Consider the following 17,252-nt stretch of genomic DNA (forward strand, 5'->3'; position numbering starts at 1 on the left):
TTAAAAAAAGGTGGCAAGTGACAAAATATAAATATTTAACACCTGACAGGTGATTATAGGTAATTGAAAAACATATTTTTGAGCTTGAAGTCTTTAAGTCTGTTCAGGCAGATTTTTGCATAGAACAAAAAGAAATCAGACTCCAAAATATTAAGAAATCCATGTTTTATTTCATTTTCTATGTTTTATAGTCTAAGATTTATTTTCAGATTATGTTAGACTCTGTAAAAGCCCAATCTCCCTTCCTTAATAAGGTTCACAGAATTCTGCAAGCAGAGAGTTAAACTTCATGAGGCTTCCTCTCCTGCCTGCCTGTGATGGCCTAATGACTGCTTAGGCAACCCCCAGCCCCGCTTTTTTTTTTTTTTTAAAGCTGAGAATGAAAGATTATGCCAAGTGCCAGAAGACTGACAGTATAAAGGTCCACTTAGGTTAGGGACATAATTCAGTGACAGAAAACTTGCCTGGCTTGCCTGTGTTAGATTGCCATTACTATAAAATTAAAATAAATATGAAAATAACCGCACTACAGAAAATGGCTTCTGAACACTGGCACTCTCCAGACTAGCTGCTGTCCACTATCCTTATGGCCTGCTATCGTGTTTCTTTTATGTCTAACACAGAGGCTAAGTCTACAGTTCCACATAAGGAGCTCAGAATCTTAGAAGTGTCTATCAAACACGCATAGTTAAATTTTAGGTTGTCTGGCCCACACCTTAGTCAGGATCACAGACACACAAATCTCATGCATCTTGACACTTTCCAGCTCTGTGAGGTGCCTGAAGTTGGTCGTTCCTGAGACACTAGGAATTTGTCCATCTACTGTGCTGACCTTGGCTGTCCATCAGCAGTTTCTAGTCTCAGATACTCATCCTCAGATGGCGTTTTGACCAAGTCTCAGACATGTGTGTCACAAGCCAAACTCACTGTGAGGACTGGAATGAGAATGAACCCCAGAGGCTCATATATTTAGGTGTTTGGTTCCCAGCTGATAGGCAGTTTAGAAAGATTAGGAGTTGTGGCCTGTTGGAGGAGGTATTTCACTGGAGATGGGCTTGGAGGTTTCAAAAGCTCAAGGCAGGCCCAGTCTTACTCTCTCTGCCTTCTGCCTGTGGATCAGAACGTAAACTCTTATCTACCGCTCCACCACCATGCCTACCGGCCTGCTGCCATACTTCCCACTATGATAGTCATGGACTAACCCTACGAAACTGTAAGCATATTCCCAATTAAATGCTTTCTTCTATAAACTGTCTTGGTCCTGGTGTCTCTTTACAGCAACAGAACAGTAACTAAGACATTCCCCAACCAACAGTCCTCTGGAAAGTTGGGTTAGATCCAACTCAACTCAACTCTGTTCAGATCATTACAAGTCCTGCTGAGTTCACCAGCACCACACGTGAAGTATCTGAAGTATCTGTCCCCTCTGCTCTTTACTGTCTCTATTCTGTTTGAGCCCCTCAGTTTCTCTACTTTGCCACCACCTTACAAAAACCTCTACTTCCCAATCCCACCCCCACCCCACCCCAACCCCGTATTCAAGACTGGTGGTCTAAGTCAGCCTTGATTGTCATTAACTTGTAACCCCAGTGCTAAGGATTATTTATTGCAAGCTCTTAGCCAGCCTGGGCTACTGTCTCAAAAATCAAGTAAGAAATTTCCAAGTGTTTACTTTTTTTCTCTTGTAACACAAACTGGCTTGGAGTTCACTATGTAGCCCAAGGTAACTTTGAACTTCTGACAATTCCCCTAACTCCGCCTCTAGAGTGCTGGAATTACAGACATGTGCCACCATGAATGCTTTTCATCAGTTTCCAAGGTAACTCTCCGCCTCTCCTCCTGTCTGTGTCTTTCTGTCTGTCCTTACCTCACTTCCTTCTTCCTTTCTTTCCTCTACTTCTCTTTAGAGGAGTGGCCTAGGCTTGCCTGGAACTCAGCAGTCTTCCTGTCTCTGCTGAGTTCATCGATTCCAGATGGACAACACTGTTGTGGGATTCTGTTCAGAGACAGAACACCCAGGCTTCTTTGGGAAAACAGATTTAATGTGCATGAGCAGGATCAAGTGAGCTATTCTTTGCAAAGAAATCTAACAGGGAATACAGGGAGACAGTGCTTTTTTATATGCTTTTTGCTTCTTTGTCTCCCAAATATGGTAAATTATTGGTTGGTTTAAAACCCTAAAGTAGGAGTCTAAGGAGGAAGGCAGGGCTGCTTGGGGCAGGTAGTGAGCTTTTTGACAGAGACTAAACCAGATGGCAGCCTCCTTGTTCTTGCTTCAAGGTCTCTGAAAATACTTACTGAGTGAGGAGCGGTTGTAAGAAAGCTGTGGTCAAGGACATTGCTCAACCTGCGTAGTTATTTCTGTTTTTCTTTTCTCTGGATTTTAGGGACCCCAACCATTACATCTAGATTGTTAGGGTGCTTCCTGAGGCAAAATGTAATTGCTTCCTTTTTCTTATGCTTTATTTTATAATCCAGGCCAATAATATCTGGATTTGTTGATTGGCTTATTTGATGCATATTTGGTGCAATTATTCATGTGGCTGTATTTTAAGCAATCTTTATATCGTTTTTCTCTAATGGTCATTTCTGCTCTTTGCTCCTTGTTTCGTTTTATTTGTTCCTTAGTTCCCTCTTTTTTCTTTTGAATTAATGGTTATTTTTCATTTTAACCTAATTTTTTCTTGGCATCCACTTTTTTAAAGATTGTTTTGTTTTTAATTGTGTATATAGGGCAGGCAGTGTATAAACGCATATGAGTGTAACTATATGTGGAGGCCAGAAGAAGGCACTGGGAGCCCCAAAGCTGGAGTTAAAAGAGTTGCGAGGTGCTGGACATTGGTTCTGGGAATTGAAATCAGGTCCTCTGCAAAAGCAGTGTGTCATTTCTTCAGGCCCTGCGTCTACTTTAAAAATAAAACAAAAAACAAAGAGGTGCTTAATAGGTTTTCTGTCTCTTCCCCCTGTAGCATGAAAAATAAAAGATCCAGAGACTGATACTGGAATTCAAACTTCAAGCTGAAGATCAGAAAATCGAAGCAGCTGGGCACTACCTCAGCTGAAAGGGCTGATCCTGCTGCCTCTCCTCAGCATGGTGGAGAATCCTGAGACTGAATGTCTTCCTATCCTCGATGTGGCTGGAGAATGAATGCCCGATACTGACTACTGAAGACACTGCTCCTGTCTTTTATACCCTCTAGTGCTGGGATTAAAGGGATCCCAGGTGCTGAGATCATCTTTATGTGAGCTGTTTCTGTTTAGGACTGGATCAATCTTGTATGCATCTGGGTGACCTTGGACTCACAGATATCCATCTACCTCTTAATCCAAATCCTAGGATTAAAAGTGTATACCACTACCACCTCCTAGCTTCTGGCTGCTGGGATTAAAAGTGTATATCACCATTGCTTGATCTCTATAGCTTGAAGCTGACTTTGCTTTCTGAATTCTCAGGCAAGCTTTAATAAATGATGAATAATACATCACCACATCCCCCGCCCCAGTAAGTTTCTCTGCCAACCCAGTAAGCAAGATCCAGCCGAACTTAAAACTATACGGCAAATTTATTCAGAACAAAGCAATTTCTAGGGAGGTTCACTGGTCTCAGAGAATGAGGCCAGAGAAGTCAAACACCCAAGCCAGGGCAGGAAAGTTTTATAGATTATAGGTAAGGGGTGATAATGTGTCTGCCACAAGCTGGGTTTGTGACCAATTGTGGCCAAAAGCTGAGTGCTTTAGGTGAACACTTGGGTGACTGACAACTTCAGGGAAGGAAGCTGCAATATCCTCCAGCAATGTGGAACCATTTCCCGAGTGGTGGAGTTTGGAGAGAGAGACAGGAATGAGGCTTTCAGATTAAAAGGAATCATCCCCTCTTTAAATGTCCTTTACAACTTAGTCGATAAATTACCACTTTATCTATTTCTTTCTGTATCCTGCTTCAAACTATTAGTTCCTCCTGTTCCAGTCACTTCCTGGTGACACATTCTTTTTCAGACAAGTCTGCAGCCAGAAAACTTTTCTCTTTCAAGACTCAGATCTAGCATTGTTTGTCCTTGACACACCAGGCTATTTCTGAGTTTTCTTACTGCCATGGACAAGTTGCTCTGAATAGTCCACACATGTTAATGGACACATTTGGTGAAGACCGTTCATCACATATCCTTCATATCATTTCTTTCAATGGAAAAAAAGTAAGGAAATTCATAAGATTAAAACAGAAAGTTTGTCAAGTGGTGGCGACACACGCCTTTAATCCCAGCATTTGAGAGGCAGAGGCAGATGGATCTCTCTGAGTTGCAGGCCAGCATGGTCTACAGATCAAGTTCCAGGACATCAAGGGCTGTTATACAGAGAAACTCAGTCTCAAAAAACCAAACCAAAACAAAACAAAACAAAAGAAAGTTTTTTCTGTGCAGAAAAGAAAAACTGAAAATTTTCTAGTGAGGATCTCAAGAAACAATTCTATAATCAAAACAAGAAACTCACCATGTTGTTTTTGTGAAATAATAGTCATCAATTTTGCCTAATTAACCAGGAAGGTTCTTTGTTTGAAACTGGGCAGAAACATCTGAGGTTTGCTTTTGAGTTTCTATTATTGCTATGGGCCTGAACTTGAACATTCACCCAAACTTTAAACTCTTTCCAGGGCTCAGCAGTACAAAATGATGCCTTGGGAGCTGAAACTGGAATTCAGCCAAAAGGCCACCTTTGTACTTACTCAATCCTGTTGGTGCCAATGAGCCCAGGTGATTTAGGACCCCACACACCCAATACCCACTAGCCCACCCCTGCAGTGGCTTTCCTGGAATCACAGACCTGAATCAAATCTCCCTCCCCACCCTCCACATCTGCTGGGTCCCTTTCACCCTTCCTTGTTTATTTGTTTGTTGTTGTTGTTGTTGATTTTGTTTTTAAACAGTCTCACTCCAAGCAGACCTCAAACTTAGAGTCAATCCTCCTGCCTTAGCCTCCCAAGTGCTGAGATCATAGTTTTTCACCAACACGGCTGGCTTTACCTTTTTTTCTGGTGACCATCTTCAATCCTGCTTCCAGTTACCTGTGAAAGCCTCTGACACTGAATAAGAACATGTGTCTGGCAGAACTTCTTTGGACCCAGGTGTCTCAAGCTATCTTGCCCCAAGTAGAAAAATGGCAGCCCAAGTAGGGTTCTAGAAAATGCTGAAGGAAGATGTCAGACTCAAATAGTATGTAAGAGCAAAGAGCATTTATTTCTTATGTATAAAGGCCCACAGAAGTGACTGCATTTATCCTGACTTAAGGTCAGAGAGTTCAGGCCTATTGTTACTCCTTCAAGGTTAAACCACAGGATGTTTGGCCTAAGGTGTGTCTTTTGTAAGTTTTACCCAGACAACAGAATATTTGGTTAAGGTGTGGTTACTTGATGTTTTGGGTATTAAGGAGGTAATTATATTTATTTGTTCCTTGTATCAGGGTAAAGAAGTCTTCCTCCCTTTTGATTGGTGTATATAAGAACTTGGAGGAATAAACTTGGGGCCCAATCACAGTATTCACTGGATGCCCTCCCAACTCGATCTTCTGTTTTCTTGTCTATTTCTTCCCTTAATCCCCTCTTCTCCTTTCAAGTGCAGACCAGAAAGTCTGCTGGACCGGACACTTACGTTAGCATATGCAAGGTCATTCACCCAAACAAAATAGGGACGACCCTGAGAGGAGTGTGTAGGTTCTTTTTAAGCACAGCTGAGGGGAGTTTCAGGGGCAGTGAGGTCATCTCAAATGTAATTGGTTAAGCAAGCATCAGTTACTGTAGGGAGAAACCTGCACCGCTGACCATGCCCCCGAGGGTATGTAAGTGGGCTTTCTCCGGGAGAGATCGTGATTGAGATCACAGTGTACTGACCCTGGTTCTCGGCTTCTCATGTAAGTGACTTCTCCCTCTCAAATAAAGATGGTACGACCCCCATTTCCACTATCCTTGGTGTGGCTAGTTTCTCATTCACAAGTTACATTAGTATACTTTTAATTGGCTGGGATTTTATCTTTGGTCATATTTGCACAAGCTTGGGCAAATCCAGACATGACCCATACAGGAGGATGTAGGACTTGGGCTTGAGACACTGGCGCTGACTCAGGTCTTGTTTATGTTCTCTTTCTTAGTCCTGAGTGTAATTTGTTGATGAATGGCCCTCTGTGGAAGAGACACCTCTTTCCCCCTCTCTGGGAACTGAAACCTAAACTCAGTTGTGACAGTCACCCTTATAATATCAGCACTTGGAAGGCAGAAGCAGGAGAATCACACAAATTCCAGGCCAGCCTGAGCTACAGAATGAGATCCTCCTTCTCCCTTTCCCTAGAGTCTGGTGTGTACTGTACAGAGTATAGATGCTCTATTCTATAACACCCTTTCTATCTCCCTGGCCAGCCTGACCACAAGTCATAGGACACCGTTTCTTGACGTTTGTTGTACCTGGAGATGGGGACCTACATGGTCTCTCTACTTTCACTAGGCATCACACATGTAGCTTTGTCTCTCTCTGAAAATCTTCTGTGCTTTGCCTAGTTTTCTCTTGGTGCACTTAGATTTTTAGGGAGAATTCTCTAAATGAAAGCCCTGTGCCTTCACAGGAAACACATATCTTCCTTTGTTCCTCTGTGTTTATCAGTGTGATAACCCAAACTATTTGTCTCCTGAAAGGTGGGACAAAGCGACATCTGTTCTCAACCCATGATGAGTCCGCAGTGCTTTGCTCTGTGCTACACACACCCTATACACATGGCGCACACTTACTGAACTTAATTCTAAAGCCCAGTGCACTCTCTGAGGCTTGCAAAGGTGTGGAGCCGGCATGATTCACACATGGCTATTCCTGATGCACATTCTTCAAGCCTCTATCTTTACAGTTTCTATAGTGTTTTGAAACCAATGACAGGAAGCCAAGCATGATGGCACACACCTGTAATCCAACACTGAGGACACTGAGGCGCAAGTAAGAGACCAACCAGGGCTTTACAGTAAGTAAGAGACCAACCAGGGCTACACAGTGAGATCCTGTTTTTTTGTTTTGTTTTTTGAGACAGGGTCTCACTAATCCCTGTCTGACATGTTTGCCAGAAGTTGTGGGGAGTATACAGCAGAAGACAACTAGTGTTCAACAGGCCAAGCTACCAGATGAATAACTGTTGGGGAGCACCACTTGGCAAGAACCGTGTGTAGCATGAATCCAAATTGTTAATAATAAAAACTTGGAATCAGCTATCGGGTTAAAGCTGAAGGATGAGCCGGGCGTTGGTGGTGCACGCCTTTAATCCTAGCACTCGGGAGGCAGAGGCAGGCGGATCTCTGTAAATTCGAGACCAGCCTGGATTACCAAGTGAGTTCCAGGACAGCATCCAAAGCCACAGAGAAACCCTGTCTCGAAAAAAAAAAAAAAAAAAAAAACAACAACAACAACAACAAAAAAAAACCCTGAAGGATGAGAGAAGCAGAGCAGCCAGTTTTTACCTCTCCCAGTGATCCTTCCTCAGACCGCATCTGTCTGTCTGAGTCCTCAGACTGAATACACTGAGTTTCGTCTCCTCCCACCTTATATTCCTCTCTCTGCCCAGCCATATCACTCCTGTTTCCACTTCCCTAGTGCTAGAATCAAAGGTGTGAACCACTACTGATGAGGGAGGTCAGTGCAATATGGAAGATAACATACTTATTTACTAGAGAAAGAACTTACACACACGCTGGAAGATCAGAAGCGTGGCAGGCTTCCGAGAGAGACTGTGTTTTCTTTTCCTTTCCTTAATTACCGCCCCTGTGCCCATCTCCCTGTCCCGCCCTTTTGGGCGTGGACAGTACTGTGGACTCACCCCTACAATTCCCCTTTTAGTCTAAACAAAAGATTTAAACTTGATATAACTCTCAAACATATATAACATATATACATAGAAGGTAATAAGTAAGTTATAATCTACTTATATCCTAAGATAAACATATCTATCCCATCTGAATCCTAAACCTATCTGAAAGGGGTGCCCAAGTCTGAACACCTCCTTTATTACCAACCCTAAAATAATTGAAAGCTAACATTAACAGGTGTAAACTATCCTGTAATATCAACCATAGGGAAAGGAGGCATGGAATTCTCAAAATTACTTCCTGCTGAAATGGGACAATGACAATCTCATGGGGACCTGTGGGAAGAAAATGTTAGTGTAACAAGAGTCTTAAGTAGGTTAACTAGTCTCTGTTTGGCAGGAGATGCTTGATTGAAGTTCTTGACTGGAATTCTAATGTTGATTGAAGCTCTTGTCTGAAACTCTGGCCAGACTGGAGAAGGTGCACTGTATCAGTTCCTTGGTCTGGAGTTGTGTCAGGTGATGAAGTTCTAAATCATTTCAGGATGGTGCTCGTCAGGTGGGGTCGATGATGTGGGGCAGTTCAGATGCATCAAGTAGAATCAGGTGAGGTCGATGATGTGGGATCCCATTTTCTTTCCGAAGTGTTTGAGGAGTGCTGTCAGGAAATTCCTTGTTCTCTGGAAAACTCAAACATTAATAACTCTTACTGCTGTGGCTGCAATGCCAGTGCGGTGCACTGAGTGGGTCAACCGACTCCTAGAGACAGTGCTTGTTGGAAACAGCAGTTTATCCTGTGAGAGAATGCTTTCCACTGTGTAACTAACCACACCTGTGCCCATCCCCCTGCCCCCACCCTTTTGGGCATGGACATGTAGAGTATTGTGGGCTCACCTCTACACACCAATGCCTGGTTATGTTTCTCTTTTAAACCAGTTCAATCTAGTGTATCCCAGGGAGGCCTTGAAGTCACAAGATCCACCTGTCTCTGCCTCCGAGATGCTGGGATTAAAGGTATCTGACAACACTGCTTGGTGTCTATGGCTAACTAGTGTGGCTAGCTCCACATTCTGATCTTCAGGCAAGCTTTATTTGTTAGATCACAAACAAAATATCACCACAACCATGGGGTCACTGGCTGTAGATGACTGCTAGTGTCTGTCTGTGATTTTTCCCTAGAAACAGCTATGGGTGTTTTCCCACTGCTTGTGTGTTTACCACATGTATATGTTCTGTCTACTGGGCACACATATAGCTATGGAAGGTCAGGAAGATGACTTCTGCTAAACTGTATAATTCTGATAAGTAGAAATAATACTAGGATATTTTTCATTACTCAGACTGACACAGGAAAGTAACAGTATTCTCAATCATTAAGTCAGCTAATTTTAGACTTCAGAACAAATTCAAAGTAAACTGGTTGCCCCTGGAGACAAATACACAAGTAAATTCTCAGATGTTTATTGCTGATTCAAGGTCAGGCATGAAACAACTTTTGTAGACATAACTTTCTCAGCAATGGACTTTCTGCATGGACTCCCAAACTCAAGGTGCAGCCAAGTAACTGTTTATTGTTTAAGTCTTAAATTTCAATGTCACTTTCTGTCTGGGAACCCTGACTGCTCAGAGCTACATGCTTGCTTTACTCACCATGCCTAGTCAGCTCCTACTCCCTAGCCTGAGAGAAGCTGTGTAGAAAGATGTGCAGGGTCCTCCCTGCAGTTAGAGCTGGGGAAGGACCGGTCCAGTCAGTTGCTTGGGGGGGGTGGGAGGAGAGGGCTGAGCAGGATGGTGAGAGTTGACGACTCAGACCCCCCCTTCCCCCAGTTAGTTACAGGGAGAAAAATACACACTGAGAGAAAGAGACAGAAAGGGAGGGAGGGAGGGGAGGAGGGAAGGAAGGAAGGAAGGAAGGAAGGAAGGAAGGAAGGAAGGAAGGAAGGAAGGAAGGAAGGAAGGAAGGAAGGAAAAATTTGGAAATGTGGCAATGTGGTTCACATAAGTATACTATACTACAAGTCTGTTGGAGCTAAGTGATTTCATTTTGTGGAGTTAGAAACAAAAGCAGTATATGCTACTGAGGGAGGTTATGTCCTTACAGAAACAAGCTTGCACTTAGCAACAGTAAAAAAATTTACAATTGAGACTGGGGCAATGGCTCAACCACAAAGAATACCCAGGTTCAATTCCCAGCATCCATATGGTGGCTTAAAACCATCTGTAACTCCTATTCCAGAGTATCCAGCACCTTCTTCTGACCTCTGTTGGCTCTGCATACATATGGTGCATAAATATATTTATACACATAAAATAAATATATCTAATAAAATTATTTTAGTTTCTTTTCTTTTTGTTTTTAATTAATTTTTTTTCATTTAAATTCTTAACAATTCTTCAGAAGAAGCATTAAGAAAACCTAGCAGGTCAGGCATGGTGGCACACACCTTTAGTATCAACACTAGGGAGGCAGAGGGAGGTGGATCTCTGAGTTTGAGGCCAGCCTGGTCTACAAAGAGAGTTCTAAAACAGCCAGGACTACACAGAGAAACCATGCCTTGAAAAACCAAAAAAAAGAAAGAAAGAAAGATCTAACATATTTCACAGGCAGTGAAAAACAAACTCATTTTAAGAGTAGCTTGTATTTTTTTAATATTGCAGTATTAAAAATTTGTAGTTCCATGAAGCTATAATAAGTGATTATTACAGAAGAAGAGAAAAAAGAAAAATGCAGGATAAAAAAGAAAGGTGATGTCCAGATCAAAAAGTTAAATACAGCCGGACGTTGGTGGTGCACGCCTTTAATCCCAGAACTCGGGAGGCAGAGGCAGGCGGATCTCTGTGAGTTCGAGGCCAGCCTGGTCTACAAAGTGAATTCCAGGACAGCCTCCAAAGCTACAGAAAAACCCTGTCTCGGAAAAAAAAAAAAAAAAGTTAAATACAAACACAAGCAACATAGGAAACTGTAAAATTAAAGGTTGGAGGACTGCTCCTAGGACTTAAAAGCAGAAACTCCTGAACTCTAAAAGCAACTGTCAAAGAAAAGGAACAAAGTGGGAAAGGATTGGAACATCCATGGTACCTGAAGTCCACGGTAAGGGAAAGAAGCAGCAGTGAGAAAACAGGCCACCTTCCTCCCAGACTGAAAGCAAAGGGAACAGCTCTGATGGATGGCATTAAAAACGAAGTCTGAAAAGTCTCCAAAGAGCACAGAGAGAAACTGGACATGTGGTGCAAGCCTTTGATGCCAACATCAAGAGACAGAGGCAGACAGATCTCTATGAGTTCTAGGACATCCAAGGCTACATAGTGAGATCCTATCTCAATAAAAACCAAGAAGTATAACATCAAGATTGGGATTAGACAATGCAAAAATGTTTCAACTGCTTCACAACCACTTTTAAGGGTTTCAACTGCTTCACAGCCACTTTTTTTTTTCTAGAAATAGGATTCTGCTCCATAGATAAGAAGGATGCTGGTAAAATAAAAAGTGGCTATCTCTTAAAAACAAAAGGAAAGCATATGAAAAATTAAACAGACATAAACTGAGAGAAAAGGTTACACCATTGAGAGTATTATCCAAGTAAGTGCCCTATCACAGTCAACTTGACAACATTCTAGGTTTGGGGGACTTGATGGACAGGGTCTCATATAGACAAGACTGGTCCCAAACTTGCTGAGTATTAAAGGCTGGCCTTTAACTCCTGACTGTTCTGCCCCAAATCCCCAGTGCTAGAAATGCAGGCACATGCCACCTGCCTATAAAGAGGCCCTGTTTCCACTGCCACTATCCTCTTTCCCCAACCTCCCACCCCCAAAATTAAAGAGACTCTTATGTCTCCCAGGAGTTCTTGATGGGATTGGAGAGATAGGTATATATACTATAGGTAGGTAGATAGATAGATAGACAGACAGACAGACAGACAGATAGCTTCAGAGTACCTGACACCTGACAAGAAAAAAAAAAGCAAAAACAAAATAAAATTAAATTTAAAAAAGCAAGCCAGATTACATATTTAGAGATTGCTTGCTGCCTTGGCTTGAGGACACAGAGGAGTTCTGCTGTGGTAGAGGATGTGTGGAGTCAGGCTGTTGCTGCAGAAAATTGTATTTTCTAAAGAGTGCCCTTCAAGTGGAGCTCAGCCCACCCAGCAGAGCAAATGGCATATGTTGATTTTTAAATGAATAAGTCTTCCTCCTTTATGTTGGTGATGACTGAGTAGTTAAGGCTTTGAACTTTGAGTTCAATGGGGCTCTCCATGCAGGTTCAGGTTCAAATTCTGCTTACAGCTACATTTTCCTACATTTTGATTTCTGCAAAATATTCAATGATCTGGTGGATCATCACCACCCCGACAAAACCTTTACAACCTGAAATCATCTAGGGAGCACCCAGGAGCTGAATTCTATTTTATATTTAAGTGCCCTTAGTTATTTCTTTGCATTATAATACCACTTTATAATAAATTTATCTGTGGTGATTAATTACACTTTTTACATATTTGGGCACAAGGGAAAGACTATGATCATAGTATCTTCTGAAATGTTTGGAAATACACCTCACCTTTTCAGTAAGTAAATTTTTGTTAGCAATAAAATTGTTCAGTGGTGATTGGTGTGCCTGACCAGCACCCATTCAGCTATAAAGCAGGAAACTCAGTGTGGGCACACAATTCAGCTGAACCAAAGAAACAGCTCAAAACTGGGCACAGAAAAGAGATACAAATACAAAACTGAAGAAATTAATCTTCTCCTTATAGCAAAACTAATATCTCAGAGATAAAAGTGGTCTTTATGAAAATAGGAAGGGGACTGTACTAGGATGGAAAAGGTCTAAAAAGAGGAAATACAAAATAAGGCATATTTTCTTTCATATGCATATTTCTTTCGTATGTTTGCATGTTATTGCACCAAAACAGAAGGTCTTTCTGGGAAGGAAGGACATCATTGAGGGACAAAGAGTGACAATGGGTAAAGTATAATGATATGTGTTTTTTTTAAGTGATTATTTTATAAGCTAACAAAATTAATTTAAAAATTAAAACTGGTCCTTGCTTCCAATAAAGAATTGTGTGGAAATATGTAGGCAAATAAATCATGATCTCCTAAATGCATAGTGTGCTCCCACCCCCTAGCCCTGATATGGCTCTGAGTTGTGTTACTGCCTAGATAGAGTCAATCACTTTTTTCTAGTTGCTAAATACAACAAAGTCCTGGAACGACCCTTGGGGTGCATATTTTACAAATCCGGAGGTTGCATATTTTACAAATCCGGAGGTTGAGGGCTGGAGACTTGTAGCTGTTTCCGTTAGCTTGTTTCTCTTCTGAACGCTTGCATTCAAATTCATACAGAACCGATTCATAGTATTAAGCGCCTCAGCATTCGTGATATGTGAAGTTACTTTCTGTGTCTGAAAGCTACTTCCGAAGCAGCTAAGCACGCTTATTCTGATAGAGTTTTCTTTCTGCTTTCTAGCTCTAATTGAAGGAGTCATAGGAAATGTTTTACAACCTAAGAAGGGCATGAAAGCAGAAAGAGGACAATGACAGGCGGTGATGTCTAAGGTGTGTGTGTGTGTGTGTGTTTGTGTGTGTGTGTGTCGGGGGTGGGGCGGGCAAGAGAGTAACAAAAAGTGGTGTAGGATCTGAAAAGAATTTGGAGGGAACAAGAAACTCCTCAAGGGAGGGAACCCGGGAAGGCAAGTGGAAGGGTTATATCACAGTATAATGATATTTGTATGAAAATGTCACAAGGAAACTTAACTGCTTTGCACACTAACTTTAAAATAATACAAATCACATTAAATAAATACCCTAAAGCAGCGACCCGGTTGCAAGCCAGAAATGCCAGCGTTCGGGAGACAGAGGCAGAAGGATCATTAGTTTCAAGATTAGATCTCAACAAACAAATAAGCTATACAAAGAACTTTTTCCTATCTGCTGCCATCAGTACTTTTTCCCACTGGAAAGAGTTCTCACTTATGGTCACTCCTTTCCTGCACAGCTCATTCTCTAGAAATAGGCACTGCAAAAAGGAACAGGACATCTCCCTGAGGAGTGTTGATACAAGCCCGACTGTGGGGACTCAGGACACTGGCGGTTTGGCCTCAGTGGAGCCGGCGAGACTCAATTTGACCACCGACCTGGTCGACCTCGCGGGTTCCCATCCTTGACCCTCAGCTCCTCAATCTTACCCAGAGATGGGCACAGACTTAGGCACAAGAACTACCCCGGAAGGGAGTGAGGAAGGAGGAAGGCGAGGGTTCGCGAAAAGCAAGTCTCAGAGTGTGCAGCTAAAGCGAGAAAAAAATTTTCTGCTTCAGCCAGAGTGGAGGAGGATGCTGGTGGCTGAAGTTATTGTCAAATGAGAGGAATTTTCTGAAGTTATACCAAGAGCATTTTAGATTGGGAATAGATTTCCTGTCTTTCCTCTTCACAGAGAGTTTGGGGATTACTAATGTACTACTAGATGGAGGTAAGGCAAAGGAAGCTAAGCGCTGCCTCCAGCAGACAGTTCGGTGTTCAGGTCACCGCTCCGGTGCAGGCTCAAGGCGGGGTTCATTTAATGGGCTCTGCACTAAGATCCAACACAGAAGCGGCCATTCACACCTCACAAGGCAGTCGAGAATAGATATTAACTCTTGGAGTGTCACAGACAAGGTTGTGCAAGCATTTACACCAGAGTACGAGCCGCGTAAGAGGGAGTCCTATGCTGCTGCTACAAAGAATCATTCGTTCTGCACTTCGGCTAGGTCTTTGTACAGCAGAGGTATCGCGGACTCTAACGTCCAGGGACCTCCGCGGTCCTGAAGACCCCACAGGGTCCTGCAGATCACATCAGCCCAGCGGGCCTCCAGCTAGCTCAGGCTACAGCTACAGCTACCAAGATCCTTCCCGAGAGCCGCCTGGAAGCCTCATCTGTGCGGGCTTTATTTACCCCAGTGTTTATTTACTCCAGAAAAATAAAAAAGGTAAGTCCGGCTGAAAGACTGAAGTAGAAGGATCAGGAATTCAAAGACAGACTTTGCTTTGAATACCCAGTCAGTTCAAGATCAGTCCTAGCTAGGTGAGACCCTGTCTTAAAAATAAAAATAGATTTTAAATAAAAAAAAAATCGTTCTGGGTGTTATTGCCTCTCTCACATTCCTGAGTCTGCTCCCCTTTTTATACTGAAAAAAAAATTAAAAGAAAAGAATTTTATACCCCCAATTCCCTCTAAAACACCAGGACTTCACAATGAAGCTCAACCAGGATACACTTCAAAATCACGGGTGATCTTGTTCCGCAGACAACAGGCTTTATTCTTTTCTTTTGACTGTCCTGGAACTCAGAGGTCCTTCTAAACTCGAGCGCTGGAATTTAAAGAAGGGGCCACCACGCTAGGGTCATGTTATTTTTTAAGTAGCAGAATGAACATTGTGATCTGGGTCTCAGTCAAAAACAACTGGCCCGTACGGGGATCGAACCCGCGACCTTGGCGTTATTAGCACCACGCTCTAACCAACTGAGCTAACCGGCCACGCTGCGGTGAAACGATAACTAAAATCACATGAGGAGGTTTTGCATCTGTGCAATTAAAACTAAGTTTTTATTTTTACCAAACCTTTAAAGCTATATTCACATATTTAAACAAGGGAACCTAGAATACTTCAGCAACTAATTCAGACCAAAAGTTTTAACAGTGGATGAGCTTTTCCGGAAAATGCTCTCATGATCCGCTGTTTGACTTCTCGAAGCCTGAAAATGGAAAACTTCTCAAGCATTTATATTTATTATCTGTTTCTTTAAAGTTGGTTCAAAGCAAATACTCAGAGACTCGTGGGGTTGAGGAATGGATTCTCTAAAAGAGATGTACACATTAGCGTCTAGTCTTGGAATTGAGGCTGCCCCACAGAACATAGGAAACCGGATGTGGCTTTCCATGGTGGTGCTAGACATGGAACAGAGAACCTAGCATATAGGACCACTACCTCTGAGTCAGACTCCGTTCCCTGAATCTTTTACATGCATTTAGTAGCATCTACTTTCACAAGAATGAAGCACTGTTTTGGATTTTTGGTTTGTTTTTGTTTTGTTTTCTTATTTTCCTTCAGGGAATTACTGGAAACTGAAAAAAATGCTTAGTTTTGTGGACATGAGAGGATTTTCAAAAGACCTTTTCCACGATAGTAAAGTTACACAGCTCATTGTTATATAATGGGGTCAGTCATTCAGCTTTACCAAAGTGTCAAGCAAAGAAAATGTTTTGCCGAAACCCGGGATCGAACCAGGGACCTTTAGATCTTCAGTCTAACGCTCTCCCAACTGAGCTATTTCGGCTTGTCTCCTAGGGTTTGACAAGTTACATCAGGGCTCTAGAGGGTTCACTTAGGGACTACGGGTAGGGGGAAGACCAGAGACAGAGACAGAGACAGAGACAGAGACAGAGACAGAGACAGAGACAGAGACAGAGACAGAGACAGAGACAGAGACAGAGACAGAGACAGAGACAGAGACAGAGACAGAGACAGAGACAGAGACAGAGACAGAGACAGAGACAGAGACAGAGACAGAGACAGAGAGAGGAAAAAGTCAAAAGCTGGAGTCAGGAGAACTGCAGGGTCTGAAGACCCAAGGCAGTATACTAACGGCACAACTTTGTTTATATTCCTCAAATGCAGAAGCAGAGAACAAGTCAGTAAAGGACACTAGACAGAAATTACAGGTGTGAAGGTCTGGAAACAAAGGCCAACTCAAGGAGAGAAGAAATGCCAAATGCCACGACCAGGTGGCACTTCTTAGGAGACAAATGCATGCCCCGTCTGCAGAAAACATTAGTCTTTTATACAAATTTTGTTGTTGGGCAAGTAATAGAAAGCAAGCAGAATACTGGAGCCAATGAAAATCAGTTAGCTTGCGCTCAACCACAAAGATTTTTAAAGTTTAAAATAACAGACATGGTCCCAGATGTGATCCAGTTTAAACAATTTTTCTGAACAGATGTTATCTCCTCCCTGTTATTGTGCCTTCCTTGAAGCTATACAATTTAACTCTTGGGCTAGTTTTTCTTTTGGAGATGTTTTTCTCCTAGGTCACACATCACAGGGAGTTCATGATACCTCAAAATCCTTTAGCAAGGTGCATACATGGGGATGGGGGTGGTAGGTCAAGCGGCCAGTTCCCGAAATACAGCCCCAACCAAAGCCCTGCCAGTCCTAAACCTGATTTGCCTGACTTGACTCTAGTTAGTTGAGGGGCAAAATACCCACATCCCATCACCTCTGGGCAGTCTCCAGTCTAGTCCCCAACATTTCTGGAATACGCTTTTGTTTCCCCTGTTTCTGAGTCTCTCCATTCTGACCAGGTCTCTCTGTGTGTCCTTCTGTCTGTCTCCTTTTTTCCACAGTCTGTAGTTCCTTTTATGGATGTTCCATTACAAAAATTGTGTT

General features: G+C 42.5%; 2 non-coding genes across 2 annotated transcripts; both read right to left on the minus strand.

Annotated features, from left to right (window-relative positions):
- Positions 1-15,269: 15,269 nt before the first annotated feature.
- On the minus strand, positions 15,270-15,343 carry Trnai-aau. The gene has a single exon. It is a non-coding gene; the product is annotated as a tRNA-Ile (tRNA).
- Positions 15,344-16,070: 727 nt separating this feature from the next.
- Positions 16,071-16,143, minus strand: Trnaf-gaa. The gene has a single exon. It is a non-coding gene; the product is annotated as a tRNA-Phe (tRNA).
- Between the last annotated feature and the right edge of the window lie 1,109 nt (positions 16,144-17,252).

The sequence above is a fragment of the Mesocricetus auratus genome, unplaced genomic scaffold, assembly GCF_017639785.1.
Source record: "Mesocricetus auratus isolate SY011 unplaced genomic scaffold, BCM_Maur_2.0 Super-Scaffold_100013, whole genome shotgun sequence".
Taxonomy (NCBI): Eukaryota; Metazoa; Chordata; class Mammalia; order Rodentia; family Cricetidae; genus Mesocricetus; species Mesocricetus auratus.